This window comes from Pelophylax lessonae, assembly GCF_965119305.1.
Source record: "Pelophylax lessonae genome assembly, chromosome: 11".
Classification (NCBI taxonomy): Eukaryota; Metazoa; Chordata; class Amphibia; order Anura; family Ranidae; genus Pelophylax; species Pelophylax lessonae.
The window spans coordinates 181,574,544-181,598,359 of NC_138778.1; the positions used below are offsets into that span (position 1 = coordinate 181,574,544).

At 41.7% G+C, this 23,816-nt stretch overlaps 1 protein-coding gene across 6 annotated transcripts in view; it reads right to left on the reverse strand.

Annotated features, from left to right (window-relative positions):
- Positions 1–23,816, reverse strand: part of TANC2 (tetratricopeptide repeat, ankyrin repeat and coiled-coil containing 2) — a 773,447-nt gene that overhangs the window by 150,024 nt on the left and 599,607 nt on the right. The window lies entirely within an intron of this gene.

Below are 23,816 nucleotides of genomic sequence, written 5' to 3' on the forward strand. Positions count from 1 at the left end.
GGTAGCTGTTGTCCTGACAACGTGTTTCGGGCACGGTCCTTTGTCACGTAAACCCGAACAATGAACTTCTACTATTTTTTAGGCTTTTAGGCTGGCCAACGACTGGCAGATTTTCGCAATGAGCAAACATTTGTATGAAAATTCTCAGTACATTCAATGACTTGATGAATGTCGTACAAAAGTACATTAAACATTTGTTTGCTTTTAACATTTGATTTTGGATTGAATGGCTTTTACTGAATGAAACCTAGGAAAATACACCTTTGTAACAACAATGGGAAAGAGGTTGCAAAAAGATGCCAACTTTAGTTGTTTTTTCTTCCAGGAATACTGGCTACTTGGAATTTATCAGCCTAGCAAAATCTATAGTAGACAGGACATGAATTTAATTCATTAAACCATTCTGAACTACACCCATACCTATACTGTAATACGAAGTATAGCTACAATGATGATCTTATACTTCAAGTGTCACTAAACCCACATCATTAAAAACTATCAAAAATTGGTGTATTACATGCTGTTTATACTCAACCACTATGGTTTTCATTTTCTGTATTCTGCAAAAAAAAAAAAAAAAAAACTGGTTGATCCTGCTGATCTCTATCTCCATCCTCTGTCTAAGTCCCCAACGCAGCTAGGGATTTTGCAGCTGTAGTGACAACTTGGCACATGCTCAGTTTTCAGTGAGTTTCTATGTTCAGCATTTCCTCCCTATCACATCTGAGAAGCCCTTGTGACTATAGAGTCACACATGTTTCTTCTCCTGGCAGAAAAAAAGCAGCGTTAAAAATGCATCTAAAGCCACATTTTGCAAACGCATTTAGGCGCATTCATGCTCGCCAGGCCTTTGGGTATTCATTCATTTCAATGGTCAAAATATTAAGGTGATGGTAAAGTTTTTTAAAACTTGCACTTTACAGTGAATATCCCCTAAACTTGCATAGTTTAGTAGATATTAACAATGCATGCAGCCAGTGACATCACTGGCGCATGCACTCTAAAGGGACGGTATACCCGTGCCATCCCTTCAGAACTCTGTACCGTGGCCATAACTTCCACAGGCATGAGTGATGTCATCGCGGCTCAGCCAGACAGCTGTAGCACGCAAAACCCGGAAGAAAGACCGGGTGAAAACGTAAGCCCTGTCAGCTGTGACAGCACGCCACTGGAGTAAGCTAAGCATTTCATAATGTGCTAGTATGTGATGCATACTAGCACATGATGCCATTGTCCTGCACTTTTTTTTTTTTTAAAGGCTGCAGTTTTCTACCGCTTTAATTTATTCTGAATTCATTTCAGAATTATAATTTAATGTAAAATTAAAATCATTTATTCTGAATTTATTCTAAATTAATAATCAGACAAGCTCTAAATGAGCCTAGCGCTTTGGCATGTTTAGCCAGGTTTATGTGCATTTAGGGGTTTTGTTTCTGCTGAAACACACCTCTCCTGAACACACAAGTGATGATCTTTTTCTTTTTCGGTTTCTAAACACATATGTGTGCAAGGACACGCAGGCTAATATGGAGGGGCGTTTTGAGGAAGAAAAAAAAAAAGTGTCAAACACCCTCAAAAGTGCTATTTTTGAAGCCCAGTGTGTATAAGGCCTTAAAATGTTACTAAACCCAGAACAGTAAAATCAGTCTGTATGTTGGGGAGAAGCTAGCCTACTATTTTAGCAATATGCGCCTTATTTTTGGAGAGGCATACTGATTGCTCAGGTGTGGGTTGGGTTCATAATAGACATGGGGTTAGAGCTCAAAGCTCCACCCGACAGACAGGAGGTCTCTGTATGGGAGTCAGGTGGACTCCCATCCTCTCTAGGAGTCAGAAAGGCTGCAGGGGGCGCAACCGACATATACCTACATCGGATCGTGCAGGAGGGGGCTGCCTGCCGCAGTGTAACTGCGGCGGGCGGTCCTTAAGTGGTTAAAAATGCATTTCTGGACTGGCGCAACTTCATGAAATGCATGCACCATCTGAGTCTAATCACCCTGATTAGGGATGCACCGAAATGAAAATTTTGGGCCGAAACCGAAAATGCAGGATCCCCTTGGCCGAAAACCGAAACCGAAACTGAAAATGACTTTTTCCCCCAAATAATTTTAAAATAGATAGAAGAGGGGCATACACCAAAAACAGGCAGCGACGTACACCTGTCGCAGCCACCCTGTCACTGTATATGTACTGTGATGGGTTGGCAAGAGGTTAATTTAATTACTAATGGTATTTGTATTATGCAGCATGAGGGGGTTAATGTATTGCCACTGCTGGTCACTCATCTATTAGTGATTGACCAGTGGCAGTTAATTAATCCCTTTGTGCTGCATGATTGCAACCAGTATCAGTGTTAATTAACTGGTTGCACTGATACTGGTTGCACTAATGCAGCACAAAGGGGTTAATTAACTGCCACTTGTCGGTCACTAATGCATCAGTGACCAGCAGTGGCAATACATTAACCCCCTCATGCTCCATAATACTAATACCATTGGTAAGCTGCCTCAGCTAACCCCCCCCCCCCCCCACTGCCTCAGCGTCCCCCTCTGCCTCAGCGTTCCTCCCCACCCCAACGATTCAATCTCCATACTTCTCACTCTGCTGAGTGCTCCTCGGGTGTCCTTCATTCAAAAGAAGCGCCTCTGGCCACCGCCCACCTCCCGGTGATGTCACTACTACTACGATCTGTGCATGAATGAAGTGACACACCGGGCGGGCGAGCGGCCGCTAATACGGTAGCTGTAACTATGTGAGCTTCACTTCACTTCACTTCCCTGTCACCGGGACGATGAGCATGAATGAACGGACACACCGGGCAGGAGGGCGGGGGGAGCGGCCGCTAATAGCTGTAACTATGTGAGAACTTCACTTCCCTGTCACCGGGACGATGAGCATGAATGAACGGACACACCGGGCGGGAGGGCAGGGGGAGTGGCCGCTAATAGCTATAACTATGTGAGAACTTCACTTCCCTGTCAGAGGAGATACCCGCATGACAGGGAAGTGAAACTCACATAGCTATTAGCGGCCACTCCCCCCACCCGGTGTGTCACTTCATTCATACACAGATCATAGTAGTAGGGACATCATTCAGAGGCGGGACTTTTTAAATCTGCGCTGCGCCCTCCTCCTTTCTCACGGCGGCCATTAATTTCGGCATGTTTAACCCATTATCGGCCAAAATGGGATAAGCCCATTTTTGGCCGATAATTTCGGTGGCCGAGATTTCGGTGCATCCCTAACCCGGATCTTTACTAAATGCAGTAAAGCATACTTGTTATACTCACTGTGGAACCTAAGGCTGTTTGATCCTGTATGCACAGATCCTCCTCTTCCTGCATTGTCTCCATAACATGCTCAGTCTGGTGTGTATTGCTAGAGAGTTTTTTTTTTTTCTCTTAGAAGAGTGCATGTGATCAGTATAGGGCCAATCAGCACTGTCCAGACAGAGGGTCAGGGGTGCTGCATCCTGATAGGACAGTCAAAATGCATTATGAAAACTCATCCTACAAGCTTTAATCAGATGAGAAAAGGTATTTAGCAGTTTATATTTATTAAAATAATTGCATTTCCATGTTCTGTGGACTGTGGGAGACCAGATATAGTGAATGCAGGCTCCTGGGTTTAGGAACACTTTAAACTCACACGTGTATTCTGGGTTATGCACTAACGAAACGGAATGCACTAACAGAATGGTTAGTTGGAGTCACACGTCATCATGCTATAGATAGGCTCCAGCTTCTTGTACCCTACGCTTTATGATACATGTTTTCATCACCCAAAAACAGCAATAACAGACACCTGTAACTTACTTTTCACTTAGCATATTTCAAAGAAAGTAATTGGATCTTATCCTTATTGGAGACATCTAAAACCGGTATTTTGTGATGTGCTGTATTTCTTTGAGTAGTTTTTCAGTGGTGATGATTATTACAGTGTACAGCAAGTGCCTTAGTTTTCCTGAACACGTTAACTGAAGAAAATGCATGCCTCTAATGTTTACAGTCATAAAGAAGAGCGACTTTAACAGTGGCAGAAATCTATCAGTGTAAGAAATCCAGCCGACAGCCCAGAGAGGATCTACAAACAATATTAGCTCAATTGTGCCTTTATTGTCACCCCCCCGGGGAGGATAATTACTGTAATTACCATATTGGGTTTCAGTTGCACCTGTCCACTTCCCTTACCTGCTGTACAAATAACACCGATATACACAAGGTGGCAGGTGCAGCAAAGCTTCACATCTTGTTCTATTACAGGTTAACACAACATATTGCCCCTCCACAATGCAACTGCAGTCTGCAGCTCTTATTATACTAATCTCTGCCCACTCACTTCTTTCACTGCAGCAATAATTCCACCTACATTTCACTCCCGGCTTTCTCTATACATTCTCCTCCTCCTCCTCACACTTAGGGCCTCCATCCTGCCCTGACCTAGATGAGGACCCCTCAAGGGCAAGAGTGCAGAGATGCCGGTGTAAAGTAGGCTGCACACAGAGAATATGTGATGTCTGGTTACTTTGCTATATATACTTTTTAGAGCCGCACCACCAACCTTAATGGGCACTCTCATCCCAATTAGGTTTCATATATTGAGCCCCTTTCTGAAGAAACAACGTACTTATTAGGGTTTATTCCATAAGAACACGCATGCATAATTGGACCTATATGTGCTACATATAGCCAAGTCTCAATTCCATGGTCTGTATAGGTTTTGGGATATTGTTAGGACATATCGAGCATTTATTTGCACTTAACTCTGCACTTTATTATGTATTCTTTGATTAGCCATTATACTTGTGTATCACCCTCCTAGGTAGGTGCTAAGAAAGAGCATATTATGGCCCTGTCTGCTTATTAGGGGGGTCTGATCATTCAGTTAGGCTGTCATGTGCTTCCAAGTGTGTCTGTTGAGCTTGGGGAGTCTCCCCACTGGTATCCAATGAGGGCACTTGTTGGGCAGTGGAGGAAACCTGACCAATAGCACACCAGGGCTTATATTAGTCTCAGTGGGCGGAACCTGCCGCAATCCACCTTGGGATGGGGTATAAGTCTGAGGGGAGCACACAGAGTCTTTGGCGGGAAGCAGAGTCCCAGGAGGAGGGTGACGGCTGTCTCTCCTCCTGTCGGTGCTAGTGAGGGTGTCCTGGGCAGTCGGCCTACAGGACGAAGGTTGAGCTGAGCTGCAGAGAGGGATCCACTGTGCTGTGGACCGAGTGGAGCTGCTGGGCAGAAGTTTCCAGGAAAAACAGTATTGTGAGTACTCGAATCTGCCCATGGGTCTGCCTAGGAGATGGGACCACTCCAGAAGGTCAGAGGGATCAAGGAGCCAGCTAACCAGTAGAGGAAGGCTTAGAAAAGTGGGTGCCAGAGTCTAAGCCCTGAAGATAAGCGAGTGAAAGGGGTCGCCGGTGTGGGCCCTGAAGTGTTCAGCAGTGCAGCAGAAGTACAAGTAGCTACCTCAGCAAGGAGTGCTTAAGAGAGCTCAAAGAGGACTTCTTTATTCAAGAAAGCAGTCCAAAGTCAGTTTGGAGTTAACAGGCAGCAAGCCAGCGTTAACCAGCGTCAACTGGCGTTGACCGGCATTTAGCCAGCATCAAGTCAGCGCCACTCAGCCTTTTTCATTTGTCCCTAGCAATTTGTGCATTGTTGAGCCAAAGGAGTTTCCCACTCATTCCCTTCTCCCATTCAAGTTCTCAATAAATACAAAACCCCAAAGATACTGGACTGGTCATTGTCTCAGTGCTCACACTTGAAGAACATGCTTAAATGTGCTGTTGTTGCTACCGGTAACCCAGACGGACCCATATCCAGCAAAACGGCTGGGAATCCTGCTACACTTGATCTCATGTGATCTCCTACTGCTGGGCTAACTGGTTGTCATTTGTCCCAGGAGCTGCGATGCACGCCAGGCACCCCCCCCCCGCCTTGGCCTGGGGGGATTAGGTGGGTGTCACCCGACGTGCATCGGCACCACGCCCCGCACACCTGACGTCCCAGTGGGCATAGTGGCGCAGTCGTGCTCTCCATCTTGGATGGTCCACGAGGGAGGTAGCTGGACGCCAGTAGCCCGAATTTTAGTATAATCTCTAACTATCTAAAGAGTTGTGAGGAGTAAAGGCCCCTGGCAGGTATTATGGTTGTGCCTGTGTTGATGGGGCATTGCTCACTTCTGTTGGGTTTTACATTCTTACACAAGTCTATGGGGATACAAAACAGGCTTGAAGCAAATTAAATGCAGGTCAGAAGGAGGTCAGCTGCAGGTCAAATACACCTGCCAATGAAGTCTGACTGATCTTAGAAGGGGCTCAAACTGATGTGATTAACAAAAGTTCAAAGTTCCCCCACACAGGCCTGATAACTACTGACACTGGGATTAACAGCAAAGGAAAATCTTAAACTCTGGGTTATAACTAGATATGAATAGTGGGGAAATATTTAAATTGTGACACATTTCCCTCACTTTGGAAAGAATATCTTTCACTTTCTGTTGTGTCCGTAGCACAGATAGTGAAGGGAAATCTCCTAAATGGACCATAGATGGCAACAAAAGTCTTACAGGGGAACTGCTCTAGCCTTAATCTGGAAAAAATAGCTTTAGACATACTTGTGTAGGTTGCTTAGTCCTATGGATGGCTCTACTCTTATATGCATAGTTACAAGGCTATGCGTGCTTCTTTGCTGACCTAAATCCGAACTGAGCATTGTAAATCTGCATCAAACAGCTCAGCCTGAAACTGCTGATGTTGCTTCAACATCAGCAGGCCATTCCGCTTTAGAAGGGTGTGGTGGAGAGGGGCAGTACAGGTCCCGAGAGATACCGTCCATGGAGGCTTCGATACAGATGAAGAGTTTGCTATGACCCTATAAATGCTTCCAATAGCAAAACTTGAGTTCTGCTTGTAGAAACAGAAAAGATTTATTTTCTTTGTGAAAAGGAAAAGTAGATTAAATTCTAGATAATAAAATTAATGTAATTTTCATGGTTATTCATTTCATGAGAATGTACACATCTAAAAAAATATCCTAAAAATCAAGGAAAAATGCAAGTGAAGCTAGTGCATGCAAAAATAAAGGGACCACATGCAAAAACCATGTTATCATAGACAATTACCAGTCCGAACTTCTGAACTTCTTTTCCAATTATGTACAGAGAACTACAGAATCATGGAAAGATCTAAAATTAATACACAAAGCTATATATAAAAAAAAAAGTAAAAAACAAAAAAACAAAAATGCATATGTGAACACAGATGGCACACAGAGACAAATAGAAACACACACACACACACACAGCTGAGCAGAGTAACATACGTTATACTACGTTATACTACTATGTAAAGATAATTATTCATGGAGAAAAGCAGAAGGTGAGGTGTTTAATGTTCCTAAGATAATGAAGCTACTTGCATCTGCTTGTTAGAAACTCAAATCAATCCACTGGCCCTCAGACTGAAGGTAGGTATATAGCAATTACGTGATTGTTGACCAATCCAAATTACTTCACATAAATGAATGGCTTAATTGCAAAATTTGTGAAAACCTCAGTCTTCTGTCAATCAGGATACAATCCAAAAAGCACAACCGTTTGGTATTTCTTTTCTTCAGACTGGCATGTATATACAATCACTTAGCGTGGTCATGGATGGGCAGATTATCTACCTACTCCCCCCCCCCCCCCCAAAAAAAAAGGAAAATAACTGCCTGTTCTCCAAAAAGGTGTGCAAGTCAGTAATTCCCTAAAGGCAATAACAGTGGCATACAGTGGGTACGGAAAGTATTCAGACCCCCTTAAATTTTTCACTCTTTGTTATATTGCAGCCATTTGCTAAAATCATTTAAGTTCATTCTTCTTCCTCATGAATGTACACATAGCACCCCATACTGACAGAAAAACACAGAATTGTTGACATTGTTGCAAATTTATTAAAAAAGAAAAACTGAAATATCGCATGGTCCTAAGTATTCAGACCCTTTGCTCAGTATTTAGTAGAAGCCCCCTTTTGATCTAATACAGCCAGGAGTCTTTTTGGGAAAGATGCAACAAGTCTTTCACACCTGGATTTGGGGATCCTCTGCCATTCCTCCTTGCAGATCCTCTCCAGTTCTGTCAGGTTGGATGGTAAACGTTGGTGGACAGCCATTTTTAGGTCTCTCCAGAGATGCTCAATTGGGTTTAAGTCAGGGCTCTGGCTGGGCCATTCAAGAACAGTCACGGAGTTGTTGTGAAGCCACTCCTTCGTTATTTTAGCTGTGTGCTTAGGGTCATTGTCTTGTTGGAAGGTAAACCTTCGGCCCAGTCTGAGGTACAGAGCACTCTGGAGAAGGTTTTTGTCCAGGATATCCCTGTACTTGGCCGCATTCATCTTTCCCTCGATTGCAACCAGTCGTCCTGTCCCTGCAGCTGAAAAACACCCCCACAGCATGATGCTGCCACCACCATGCTTCACTGTTGGGACTGTATTGGACAGGTGATGAGCAGTGCCTGGTTTTCTCCACACATACCGCTTTAAGGCCAAAAAGTTCTATTTTGGTCTCATCAGACCAGAGAATCTTATTTCTCACCATCTTGGAGTCCTTCAGGTGTTTTTTAGCAAACTCCATGCAGGCTTTCATGTGTCTTACACTGAGGAGAGGCTTCCGTCGGGCCACTCTGCCATAAAGCCCCGACTGGTGGAGGGCTGCAGTGATGGTTGACTTTCTACAACTTTCTCCCATCTCCTGACTACATCTCTGGAGCTCAGCCACAGTGATCTTTAGGTTCTTCTTTACCTCTCTCACCAAAGCTCTTCTCCTCCGATAGCTCAGTTTGGCCGGACGGCCAGCTCTAGGAAGGGTTCTGGTCATCCCAAACGTCTTCCATTTGAAGATTATGGAGGCCACTGTGCTCTTAGGAACCTTAAGTGCAGCAGAAATCTTTTTGTAACTTTGACCAGATCTGTGCCTTGCCACAATTCTGTCTCTGAGCTCTTCAGGCAGTTCCTTTGACCTCATGATTCTCATTTGCTCCGACATGCATTGTGATCTGGAAGGTCTTATATAGACAGGTGTGTGGCTTTCCTAATCAAGTCCAATCAGTATAATCAAACACAGCTGGACTCAAATGAAGGTGTAGAACCATCTCAAGGATGATCAGAAGAAATGGAAAGCACCTGAGTTAAATATATGAGTGTCACAGCAAAGGGTCTGAATACTTAGGACCATGTGATATTTCAGTTTTTCTTTTTTAATAAATCTGCAACAATGTCAACAATTCTGTGTTTTTCTGTCAGTATGGGGTGCTATGTGTACATTCATGAGGAAGAAGAATGAACTTAAATGATTTTAGCAAATGGCTGCAATATAACAAAGAGTGAAGAATTTAAGGGGGTCTGAATACTTTCCGTACCCACTGTATGTGAGATACTTCGTTACTTTTCTCTGTTGCAACATGGATGAAAATCTCCTTGTGTGATAAAAAAGCATTTTGCTTATTTTCGCCCTCTAGGACATTAGAATGTTCTCAAAACTTAAAACAATGCTTGAAGAGAATTGATCTGTTTGACTATTCAGGGAAAAGTGACAGGATCTTATACATTTACACCCCAAACTACCCAATGATACTCACTTTTCCCACCAGTCTCTACATTTGTCCAGTCTGTCAGAGTCCTTGGAAAAACCAGATGCTTTCAGGTCTGATCATGTGAACTTTTTGTTTTCCTTACTGGTCAATCACCAGTCACGTAAGGCAACAGAGTGGGTAATCATCCTCGCGTAAAAGTCACATGGATCTTAAGCAGGGTATACACACAGTTTTTTGTTTTTCCTTCTACCAGTGAGTTGATTAGAAAACACAACTGACAGATTCCTGCATTTACATAAGTGATTTGGATGCAGGGATCTCCTCCACTGCCGCGCTATTATAATCTGAAAATGGGGAATTCCCCCCCGTCAAAATACACAGATCAGAGCTGCAGCCATTGGCTGCATGGTCTGATCAAACGATGGTTTTCCAGCATGAAGTAAGAGTCAACTATAATTGTGCGCTACCCTTATAAAACTATAACGAATAGAGTACCTAAGCTGCTGCTACCACTTAAATGTCTTCCCACATAAAAATAAATAAAATGACAAAATGTGGTAGCGCTGCAAAAATAATATAAAACACAAAAAACCAACCAATTGATATATCAAAAAAGTAGTATCTTATTAAAATGCAATGTGAAACAGAGACACCATCCCTGGTAAAAAAACGGTGCTACCAAGACAAAAAAGCTAAAAAAACAATTACATAGAAGAAAAAAATTTAAATAACGCTATTAAAAAAAAAATGAATAAAAAATATCAGTGTAAAAGATTTAATAATAAAGCGTATTAAATATGGTGCCAACTAAGTAAAAACCTAATAAAGTGCAATATAGTGGGGAGATCCCCATCTCTGGTGTATTAAGGTGCAAATAGAACAAATTAATCCAAAGTGAAAAAATATAAATATAGAGGAGTGACCACTCTAACAGTGCAAGTGTGCAGTATATAAAGTCCAAAAAAAGTCTCTATTGAAGAAACAGCCAGTGATTTATTCCATGTGCATCCACTCCTTTAAGTGATGTGCTACTATCACCAGGTGAAGTGTCTGCTCACCTTCATAATTCACCCTCAGATGATGTCGTTCGTTTAATAAATCGCTCATAGTATCCTCGATGTTGGTCCAAAGAGATTAGGACATATAAAAAAGAAAAACAATCTCCAAGGTGCAGTATCAACACATTCAGGAGGCATAAACCCAGATCCCAACTTAAAATTTCAAACTCACATTTATTGGGATAAAAACAGCTATTTAGTGATCACAACTCCATAGAGGTTAACACCAAAACGTCAAACCTGCCCACCGCTTGGTACCTCTACGCGTTACGTCATATCCGTCATGGCTTCAACTGGAGGAAACTACAGTTTTTTCTTCTATGCAATTGTTTTTTCGTTTTTTTGTCTTGGTTGCACCGTTTTTATCAGGGGCGGTGTCTCGGTTTCACATTGCACTTTAATAAGATACTATTTTTTTTTGATATATCAATAAGTTGATTTTATTTTTTATACTGTTTACTTTAATATTTTTGCAGCGCTACCACATTTTGTCATTTTGGTTTTCCAGCATGACCATTTGACAGAAGCCAGTCATTAAAGCAGCTTCTGTTGAACAGAGAAGAGTACACACATACTGAAAGTTTCAGTACATGTGTACCCAGCTTCACACAGGGTTAAGATCCATGGCTTTAACAGAAGAACAAAATGGAAGACTCCTTTAAAACCTGGAGCATTACTTTTACTTGGCTTTATCAGATAGTTTACTGGCCAGTATAAGTGACAAGCAATAAATCTGCCAGATGACAAATTAATTGTACAGCTAACACAATTAAAGAAGAGCTTCACCCCATAAGTCCCCGTTCACACTAAGGCGACCTGTGAGGCGACCTGGTCGCCTCACAGGTCGCCGTAGGTCGCCTTCCATAGGGAAGCTGTGGACCCGTTCTAATAGGAGCGACACAAGTCGCTCCGACTTAGAAAAAGGGTCCGGAGCTTCTTTGGGGCGACCCGGAGGTGACCGCCATAGACTTCAATGTTATGAAGTCCGTGGCGGCCGCTCCGAGGTCGCGGCGCGCTGCTCGCACCTCGACCTCGGAGGTCGCCCCCCCAAGTCGGATCGCGGCAATGTGAACGGGGCCTCATACAAATTACAACAAACGTTCCTTTTGAAAAGTTTAGTAATGACAATAAACAAACAGATACTTAAAAACAATTGCAAGCTTTTTATTCTCTGCATGCCTTATTTTTAATTTCCTGTCTATTCTTCTCATGGTGCCCATTCTTATTAAGGGCAGAAGAACCCATCTTCCTTTTACTTTCTGAAACTCTGTCTAGAATTATAGGTCTGCCTCCTGGAACATGTGATAGGAACCTCCCAGGATTCAGCTGTGAGGCAAGAGTTATATCACCAGTGCCTCACTCAACCAGGAAGTGGAAAAATGTAATTGTAAGAAAAAGGGGAAAAGCGTTTAACCACTTGTTGACTACCCCACGCAGATTTACTGCGGCAGGGTGGCTCGGCTGCGCAAGATCACGTACATGTGTGCGATTATGTGCATGTGGTCTCGGCGGCGCACGCGCGCTGCTGGAGCCGCACTCCAGCTGTGATTAGACACAGTGGGAGCAAGACCGCGTGAGGAGCGGGCTCGATCGCCGCCGGCCTCCCGCAATCTTCAGAGAAACTGACAGGAGAGCCGCCATTTATGTAAACAAAGCAGGGGGCTCTTCTGTCAGACAGGCACACAGAGATCATTCGTTTCAACTCAGCTGTGCCTATCACAGAGCCCCCCCTCCCCCAAAGTTAGCAAGCACATTTAGGCTTACATTTATCCTTTGATCACCTCCAGTATTAACCCCTTCCCTGCCAGTGTCATTTAAAAAGTAACAGTGCATATTGTTTAGCACTGATTACTGTATTAATGTCACTGGTCCCCAAAAAAGTGTCAAAAATGTCAGTTAGGGGTCCGATCTGTCCGCTGCAATGTCGTAGTACCGCAAAAAATCGCTGATCGCTACCATTACTAATAAAAAAATAAAATAAGTCCAATAATCTATCCCGTCGTTTTTAAATGCTATAACCTTTGCGCAAACCAATTAAAATACTCTTTTTGGGATTTTTTTACCAAAAATATGTAGCAGAATACAAATTGGCCTAAACTGATAAAAAAATTGATTTTTTAAATTTTTTTTATTGGGAATGTTTTATAGCAGAAAATAACAAATGGTGTTTTTTTCAAAATTGTTGCTCTTTTTTTGTTTCTAGCACAGAATCTAAGGTGATCAAATACCACCAAAAGAAAGCTCTATTTGTGGGGGGAAAAAAAGACATCAATTGTATTTGGGTACAGCATCGCACGACCTCGCAATTGTCAGTTAAAGTAACACAGGGCCGAATCGCATAAAATGGCCTGGTCATTAAGGGGGTAAAACCTTACAGAGCTGAAGTGGTTAATGAATGCACAATAATTTCATCTCAGCATGCAGAGCTGTATGGTTGAGAGAGGACATGATAGTAATTTACAAATACCTCAATGGTGATTCCAGTGTAGGAAATCAGTCTCAGGGAATGCAAGAGGGCAAGGGGCTACACAATGAGATTGGAGGGGAAGTGGTTTAACCTTAAGATGCTTAGGGGGTTTTTCACCGTCAGGGTGATAAGGATGTGGAACTCTCTTCCACAATTGGTGGTGTCAGCGGAGGGTATTGATATATTTTTTTTTTCAAATACGAAATTTAATTGAAACAATCAAAGAGTAGTAACAACAGGGTACATATAAAACAACCACAGTAAACAATCCTCCAGTGAAGGTAAGGCAAATGGTAAAAGGGCAAAACCATCATAAAACCATCATAAAGGTAAAGGCACAACTTAGTCATCTGTATGCAAAGAAAAAACACAGAAGTGGGAAAAGATCTTAAGACCCTAAGTTAGACAATACAGCCAAAGACATTATATTCAAGAGTAAACCAGGTTGTAAACAAGTGGTGGAACATGGGGAGGAAAACCTCCACATTCGGTGCATGGTATCGATATTTTTAATAGCATCTTAGTGAACACAACATACTGGGATATGGGAAATGATTATGGACACTGACACACACACACCTACATAGGTTAAACTAGATGGACTATTGTCTTTATTCAACCTCACCTACTATCTACTATGTAACTATATGGTGCTGTGATTTTTAGTGAAAAGGGAGAAAGGTCCACTTTAATGACCACTAATTTGATTAAGTCCACAACACAGTTATGTCCTCTATGGCCACAAATTTAATGTCACCTCTTGTGACAACACATAGCCTTAGCAAAGGGTGAAAGGGGGGGGGGGGTCCTCCCAACTGCCCACTGTGTCATTGTATTCTGACAGCAGGACTGCCCTGCTGTCAGAATACACTGATCAGTGCTGCATCCTATAGGCTGTATGCATGGATCCAGCGAGAATTAAGCAAAAAGCCAGTTCATGAGAAGTAGATAGACAGAATGACTTCTTATGAACAGGAATGCCATAAATGGATTAAAATTTGGCTGGTTCAGCAGGAACTGGACGAATTTCGATCCATGTATAGACAGCTTAAGTCAGCTTGCTAAAGAGCAGAGAGCAGCCTCAGGCATACTACCAGCTGGCTACGAGTGATAAATGAATATGATGCATTTCACAGTTAAGTGGCTGAAAAAAATACCTTTCTAACTTCCCACATAAAGGAAATGATGTATAAAACGATGCATTTCCTTTAACGAAAATTCGAATGAAGAGGTAATCATTACTGTAGCTCTAAACCGAATCACTAAAATCATTTAATCTGGAACATGTTAATGTAATTCCAAAGCGGTTTTTCATCATTAAAAACCTGTTGCTTTCATTTGGTGATCCTGCTATGAAGGTCTTGATTCAGGAACTTCCTGTTATGGGGTGACAAATGTCCCTCACATGATCTCCTGTACTGTCAGCCTATCACGTGTGCTCCAGTGGAGACAACAAGCAGCCATGTAGACACATTGTTCAAGCATGGCCCCTACTGTCAGTATAAGAATGCCTGTGTAGAGCAAAGATATAAAGCCAATCCTGGAGCAAATGCATGTAAAGCCAGAAGTGGCTGAAAGAGCCAGCAGGAGATCATCAGTACTGAGAAGAGAAATTAAACAACGCATTTTTTTTTTAGGTTTGGTTACATGGCCTAAGGATATACATGAGCTTGTATGGAAGCAGTCCTGGACAGGTACCAGTAAGGATTTTATCTAATGTATTCAATGATAAAGGAGGATGAAAAAATATTTTTATGGAAAAAAATCAACACTAAAACGAAATGTCATCCATCTGTGGTTTACATCTACTTCAAAGGTTAGTCCACTCAAAACATATAATCCCATTTTATTTGTAAACCAGAGTATGATGCTATGATTTTATTCACTGTTTTTCTGTGGAAGATTTCGTAAAGCAATATCGAGTTAGATGATTTATCATTACAGGACAGGTTGAGTGGCAGCAGAAGGATGAAATCTTTAAGGCCCTTTTCATGCGGCCGTTACGATCAGGTCTGCCTGTCAGTTTTTCAGGCGGATCTGATTAGAAGGTCCATCATGTCCATGGACAGATGGGTCTAAACCTCCGGGTCCAATCTGGTCCATTAAAAAAAAAAAAAACAGAAAAAAGATTCATCCTCTTCCGTTCAGGAGAAACGAAGCGGAGGGCAGTTGGGTGTAAACAGACAGCGGGGTCTCTGTCCATGTCCCCTCTGCAGAAACTGAGCGGACACATATGTGTCATCTCACCCACTTTGCTCCAATCAGCAGGGCATTTGTGAGCTTACCCCTGCTGATTAGGATGGAATCTGCCCCGTGTAAAAGGGGCTGAAGTCCGTGAGAGACGTGGAGGCGGGCACTGCTAGGAACTTTTGCTTCTTCAGTTCATTAGAGATAAAAAGTCAATATATTATTTGACTCAGCAGACACAAACAAAGGCTGGCGTACCATTCCTGGGTGGACTGACCTTTTAAAAACATTTACATAGAGCCTTCAACAAAAGCTGAAAAAAAATTGTAAAAAGTGTGAAGTTCAAAATACGTACATAAAGACAAAGCACTCATCTAAAACAACATCCCATCCTACACAATGATCCCAAGATTGCCACAAATGCTCAACAACATTACTGTAAATAGTGTATTGACTGTGTAAATGAGAAGGCCATTACTGTGGAAACAATGTTGAAAGTGGAAATGTCTCCATGGCTAGACAGACTAGAGGCAGAAAATGTAACATTTCAAATAAAACATGGTTATCTGTTTATGAAGTTCCTACCTTTAGGCTACATTCACACCTGAGCGTAGCGTTTTTCGCGCGGTTTTTACCGCGATTTTACCGCGATTTTTGCGGCGTTTTTTACCGCGATTTTACCGCGATTTTTACCGCGATTTTTGTGCAGGCGTTTTTAGATTGAATAGAGATCAATGGAAAACGCCTGTAATCTGCCCAAAAAGAAGCTCATGTACTTTTTTGAGCGTTGGGCGTTTTGTAAACAGCGTCAAAACGCTCAGATGTGAACAGGGGCCATTGAAATGAATAGGATTTGTCTTGTTGGGCGTTTTGAGAGCTGATCCTAGAGCAGAAAAACGCCCCAAAAACGCCCCAAAACGCCTAGATGTGAACGGAGCCTTAATAGGGATCATTTTGGAATATCCTTGTTATAATGAAACACGGGTATTTTATTTTATTTCTGATGCTAAACGTGGTGATTAATACATACAGTCTTTGCTTGTCCTGCCATTTAGGGGATCTATAGCCATTTTACTCCAGCTACTGTTGCACACTTCTCAGGATGGGATGGCATTGGCATAGATGATTATAGTCTCCATTGGTAGAGTATGTGACAGAATGACAATGCTGGACAGTAACTAGGAGACAGTGACCAAGCACTGTCACCTTATAAATGAAAAGGAATTGGCAGCACTCCAGGTTGAGTCAAAATCCAGATTTATTGACTGGACATCCAAATTATGACAATCGTGACAAGGTAGACGCGTTTCACACACTGACTGTGTGCACAAAGTCAGTGTGTGAAACGCGTCTACCTTGTCACGATTGTCATAATTTGGATGTCCAGATAAATAAATCTGGATTTTGACTCAACCTGGAGTGCTGCCAATTCCTTTTCATTTATAAGGTGACAGTGCTTGGTCACTGTCTCCTAGTTACTGTCCAGCATTGTCATTCTGTCACATACTCTACCAATGGAGACTAGCTGCCAATTCCTTTTCCTTTATCAAGTTTTCACGGAGGCAAGCCGGGGCATGCACCGGTGTGAGTCATCAGGAAATTACACCACCTTGAGCAGTGAGTCCTTGTCTCTTCAACTGTCACCTTATAGCAGGACAGAACTTAAGACCGGCCATAGACTGTGCAAATTTCTTTGGTTTCAGGAAAGAAATTTGAACGATTTCCCCATCAACAGACAGTGCCGACAGGGGAATCCTTCCTGCCGAGAAATTGTCTTCTCCCAGCAGGGAAGCTGTCCCCGCTGGGAGAAGATAGTGATTATGGCTAGTGGCTATAGCAGCTGCTTGCAAGAATCGCAAGCGAATCCGGCAGGCTGGTTGTACCCAAGTTGATCAATCAACTTGGTACATTCAGCCTGCCCACAAATGGTTTTGAATCTCTGCCAGCCTTAGTTCGTGAAGGGCCGGCCTAAATGAAAGGCGCAGATTTTAAAATATAGATTATTACTTTTATTTTAATATCTTTTTGTTTTTTTTACTTCAAAGACAAAAAAAAACATAACATTACAAAACAAATTCAGCGTACAGCATATACATACTGCACAACTTTTTAAATAATCCAAAACTCAATACCCCCCAAGTGACAAAAAGAAAAACAAAACTCCAACACCAACACCCTCTGTTAACCATAAAAAACCCTAATACCCCTAGAAGCCTTAAAATTGTGAGCTGTTTATTAGTGATTAATTAAGGGGCAGATCTCAAGATAATTACATATGTCATCTCCCCGATTCCCCCCTATTTAAAGGTATTCCTTACCAAAACAAAAGACAAAAAAAGGGGGTAGGGGGGGAGGGAGTAGGACCAAGAAAAAGAATTGTGAGAGGGGGGGGAGGGGAAAAAAAGGGAGGGAGCAGAGAATCAAAACACAGTTAGACAAAATTTAGTCTCACAGTTTTCACCTTTATTAGTACCGCCTCAAAGGATTCCCCCTATCCCCCCTCCCTCCTAAAAACGGTGCTCTCATTGCCCATATAACTCATAGATAATTGAGGACTGTTTAAAATCAAGCCAACTTCTCCAAAGTTCTAAAAAGAAATCTCACTCCAGAGTCATTTTGCAAATATATTAATTCTTCCATAAACTTAGTTCTATCCACTTCCCTAAGCCAATCCTGCATTGTCTGTATTTTCTTTAGTTTCCAATATTTCGGGAGTAATGCTTTCGCTGCATTTAACAGAAATGGACTAATAGCTACTCTATATTTTTTCCTTGATTCAACTATAGCATGGAACAGGCATTGCCAAGGATCTTGCCTAATTTCTACATTACTAATTTTCTTAATTAAACTCAATACTTCTTTCCAGTATGGCTATATCAAGGAACACCACCATATAGGAGCGTGAGTTCCCTCACTCCCACATTCCCCCCAACATAAAGGTGATACATTTAGATCGATCCTATGTAATTTTATGGAACATAATACTACTTTGTTAATAGTTTATAATTCATCTCTTTCATCATCGTGTCTATTGAGGTAGAATCTACAAAGTCTATAACCTTATATTTTAATTCCTCTGGCAGGGTTTGGTTCAATTCATGCTCCCAGCCCTTCAAAAGACCCGCTGGACCAGGGTCAGATCAGAAAATCAACATCCAATATATACCAGAAATCCCGTCTACTATTTCCCCCCCCACGGTCCACAAGTCTTTACAATGGACTGAGCTCACGAATAGACGGCAGGTGTTTTCGGAGGGCCTCCACAAAATGTTGGAGTTGTTTATATTTCCACACATCCCATGATGTAGCACCATACCCATTTTGAAGTTCTGATAAAGTGCAAAGGACGTTCCCATCCAGAATGTCCTTCAATCTTAAACAATCTGAGAAGGTCCATTTCAAAAACAGTTTATTCTCCTTCCCTGGTGGAAAATAGTTTGAACCTGACAGAGGCATCAAAGGGCTGTTATATTGCCATTGCATACTTTTAAGAAGATTATCCCAGGATCTTAGGGTCTCTGTTGTAATTACTTTTAAAGTTATGCTAACGCTTATATGAGATTTTTGTGATTGGGTTTACATCTATCAATAATAATAATAATATTAATCTATTAATGAGCCCAATTTCTGCTTTCTTCCGCTTCGGCTTTTGGGTGGTCCCTTGCCGTCATCACATACAATGCAGAGATATTGGCCATGCATTGAACTTGAGGATGTCCTTGAGCACCTTATAGAAGAGGCTTTGGGGGACTGGCTGTAGAGCCTGCCATAGCAAACAGTAAGGTACATACGACACCTTATGACCCATCCCAAACAGTTAACAAGCATTTACCTTTGGGGCATGGTGAGGAAGAGGTCCCCAGCAAGGGTAGGTTTTTGTAATTTCTGGAGTTGGGTTTTAAATCTTGCATTAATTTAGATTTATATAATTGTATTATTATTATTCAAGCTAAGAGACTGCAGTAAAATACCAACAGTCAAAAGAGAGACAATCTACATATCTAAGCATGTAATAAAACAAAAATATAATACAGCAAGTGTGAGCTACTTATAAAAAAAATCCAGTAACAACCCTGCAATAATATAATAAACTCAACATATGTGTTCACTGGAAATAAACATTTCTTCTCCAAGTTCATTGAAAGCAAGTGTGCAGTGTCTGTGCTACCTCCCCCCCGCTAACAGCCATATGATAATAATAAAAAAGGGTTACACAAAGTTTCTAATTTTTAAAGCTTCCAAAAATATTTACTAATGAAGGAATGGAGTGTTCCCCATAGACATGGTTGATTTCCTGAGGTTGGGAGCAGTACAGGGGGCTAAATACAGTAGTAGATGCTTTTTGCCTTGCAGGTCTCGGGCTTAAATCCCACTTGGAAAGAGTTTGTATTTTATCCCTATGCATCAGTGGGTTTTCTCCAGCCCCCTCCTCTAATAATCTGAGAATCATACAGGTAGGTTAATTGGATTCCCCTCAAAAATTGCCCCTAATGTGTGTGGAAGGGACATCAGATTGTGAGCTCTTCCGGGTGCAGGGACCTAAATCAATGGATCTATGTACACTGTGAAGTGCAGATGAAGAGGCTGAAATTCAATAAATACTAAAGACGACAAGCCAAGGAGCTGGGAAGTCTGGCTTGACAGGAAAAGGTAAGAGATAAAAGAACCAGATTTATTTCTCCCTACCCTACCACTGTAACCACATCTTTCCTGATCTTGTATTCCCACTTCTGTGCGAAGACCAAATATGTATATACCACGTGACCTTTCAGACAGACTGGGGGTTCCTGTATCACAACACAATCAATGGGTTACATTCACAAACATGCAGCAATCATTCTATAGAGCCAATCAGCCTAGGGCACAGATGAATGTATCTTATGGGATTTGTAAAATCTGAGTCCGTTACTGGAAATTTACATCCAGCTTGTATGGGAATACTAATACAACGTCACTGGATTTTATTGCATTAACAGGCAGAGACTATAAGCACAATATGGTTTTAGTAAATGCTTCATATTAAATAGCACCGGATACTCTAATGGTCGAATACAGTAATATACTGTTATTTCTAATGTTGGAGAGTGGATGGGGATTGTTAGTCATGTCTTTCAAACATTATCTTGTAAAAGATCTCAAGCAGAATTTTAATGTGATGGCACCTTAAATACAGCCCAGTGTCTATTCTTGAGCCAGAATGGTAAACCAGAGGGATAACATATAAACTCAAAAACAAAAATGTAATATATTTCAGCTTAGATGTGGTGACCTTGTATATACTTCCTTGGTCCCTTCACATCTACATTTTTTTTCTGCATATATGGGGGCAGCTATGGTTGTTATATGGGCTGGGCTTCAAAATTATGTCTACCTTTATTCATATCCATTACATGGTGGATTTATGGCATTAGTAGTTTACACAAGAGTATCTTTGTTCTTTCTTTAAAGCTCACAGGAAGTGACAAGGTCGCTCCATTTCTGGCAAAATCAACAGGTACTTTCTATACTGAAAAATGAAAACATATGCAGATGCCAGATCTAAGGACTGGGAAGCTTCAGTATGTTACATTTTTGTTTTTGGGTTTTGATGTACTTTAAGAACTCTAAACCCATGAAGAATGGAATCCACCAATTATGATCCTGGGATTTATAGGTGAAGGTTGGCCATAAATTCCCCAATCCTTTCTCAATCCTATGGCCTAATGCAGGATGTGATAATGAGCACTTTAGATATCTTACAATTCTGCGTAACCTGGCTAATAATTTCTTCTGAAAAGGGAAGGAAGTTGGTAATGATCAATGTGTTATTTGAGTCCATTGGGTCTAATAGCAATGGGTACTGACACTTTAATCGGGCGTCTCTCATTTTTTGGCATCATTGGGGAGATATTCAAGGCAAGCCATATAACCTACCTCAAAACAGACATCCACTGAGCTCTGCCTACCAAGGGACACATGGTCTGTGTCTCCCAGGAACATTGTGGGTACTTCACATTTTTAGAGACAAACTACCGATTTCATTCAAACCCTGTCTGGATAACATGCACTGAGATAAGAGAAACCGAACACACTATCCATTACCTCTACTGAGGAAGCGAAGGCTGAATATGTAATGAACTAATATGGGACCACATATGTACATAAACTTATAAACTAGATTATATGTAATGTTTTTAAAATCGACTTTCACAAAATTATATAATAATATTTAGCCAATCTCTTGGACCAGTTGCTTCCAAACTACAGCTCGGGGGCCAGATGTGGCCCTTTGCTTGCCTTTATCTGGCCCTTGGGTCACTATTCCACCAACTGATACCAATGATGGGGCATCATTCCCCCTACTGACACAATCAATGGGGTACTATTGGCTTCATTGACACAAACAAGTTTGGAGACCCCCTGTCTTAGACAAATGCAGCTGAAAAGTTGTTTAGGCAGTTTTACAAGAAAAGAAAAAAAAGAGTTGGAGGACTAAAGCTCACTGATAGTCTGTTTGGTAGGCAAGAGGCTGAATGGATGACAAAGCAATATGTAGAGTTACAAGCTCTGAAAAGTGGTGTCACCCTAAAGCTATACAGCGCAGAAGCAGTGGGTGAATCACTGGAACAGCTGCTGCGCACAGCTTTACTTTAGCAGGTGGAGCAATTTGTACTAATATATTTATACTGTTGCAATAAAGCCAGTGATGGCACAACATGACGATTAGGTAAAGAAAATCAATCCAGTAGAAAAACTTTTCTGCTAGAGCCTGTTCTTTGCTTGAAATGCTGTGCCAGGAAATCACATCATCTCTGCAAGCTTCAAGCGACACAAATGGAGTATAAAGAAGGAAGAAGCACTCCAGCCTGTCGAGGGTGAATTATGGCAGCAGAAAAAAGAAGACGGTTTTATCAGTAACTAAATTAAAAGCAATTCCAACCACAAAGCTATCATTTTTGATGTTACGCTGAGAGTAAATGACAACATTTCTGGGAAACAGAGTACTGCTTACATTAAAAAATATAAAAAATAAAAATTCACCTCTGCAAAATGGATATGATAATCCCGCATCCAATTCAAACAGAACCGTCTATGGTTTTCTAATCTCTCCTGGGTTTCTATAGGGAACAGGTCTCCTTTCAGGCTCTGCTAGGCATGAGGCCAAACACAGTCCGATACTCGGTCAGCTGTGCCAATGTTCAACCTGTCAGTTCATCGGACGTTGGCGTGCTCTCCGAGGCATGAGGCACACTGTGGCTTAGTGAGGTGAATCGTTTATTAATCATCTTAATACCTGCCTTGCAAGGATGATACCTGCTCAGAAGGTGAGAGATCATCTTTAACACTCGTAAACATACAAAGTACTACAGCTAAGCATCTACCCCATATTCTATTAAATAGCTAGTGTGAGAAGCCTCAGACAGAAGCTGCACTCCTTTGGCTCCTGTGGTGCATACAGGGCAGCAAAGCCTACAGGGGAGCAAAGCTGGAAATCATTTTCTTCACATCAAGTGATGCCACTGTCATGTAAGTATTAGGCATTCCAGGAAAATGAGAAGATCAGCATCCAACTACGCTCACACACCATTTTTTCCCCTGACTACCATTTAGTTTTTCTTCCACAGACCATAATGTTAAGTGAATGAGAGCAGCCATTTTTCTCAGCTGGAATCCAGAAGAAAGCTAGCTCTGTATTAGCAGGGTATAGATGTCCATAGTGGAGTGTCTGCACAGGCCTTTGCCTTTTACAAGCAACATCACCAAGGTCAGAGGTCAATTAAAATGGCTGCTTCCATCAACAGAGCAAGTATATGACGGCTGCTGTGCATGGACAAAACCGTGAGAGAAATAAAGGACGCATTGCTGGTAGGTAATTAAAAAGATAATTTTCTGTTTCACATTGAATGCAGATATGGACAACGGTGCTATCCATCCAAATAATCTGGCACCTTGGTTCAAGTGGCCCTGTAAATCATTCAATTTCTTGACGGGCAACAAAATGGCTGCTGGGCCTTCTGTGCAAACAGATAAGATTTGATGAATGCAATGGCTCAAAACCTGTTTTTCTCTGTGCAAGAAGAGATATAAGCAATAAGGTAGGCTAGGTCATTATGTTGAATGACAAGCTCTGATTTAGGCATGCAAAAATTGAAAAAGATGAAAGGGTAACCTTAGAAGGACACCCAAATATAAACCCAATGAACAATGTTTACCATATTTATGACTATAAGAAGCGTTCCAGAAAGGAACAGATCAAGGCCTTAACAGGTGTCTGGTGATAATAAAAAAAAAAAGACCGTGGCTTTTCACCAATGCCATGAGGTCCAAGTGATTGTTGATGATAACAAATCAAGCCTGTTGACAGGAGTCCAGACTCCTACGTGCCGCACCCCAGTGCATTCTGGTCCTCAGGAGCATGGAACTGCTAAGAAGCTTCCCGTCTCTCCATGGCCCCCATTATTAGGAAGCTCACAGATAAATTCCTGCCATGCCTATCAGTACAGTAATGGGGGAAGAGAGACAACACTATACAGAAGATAAATGATGAATTCTATTGC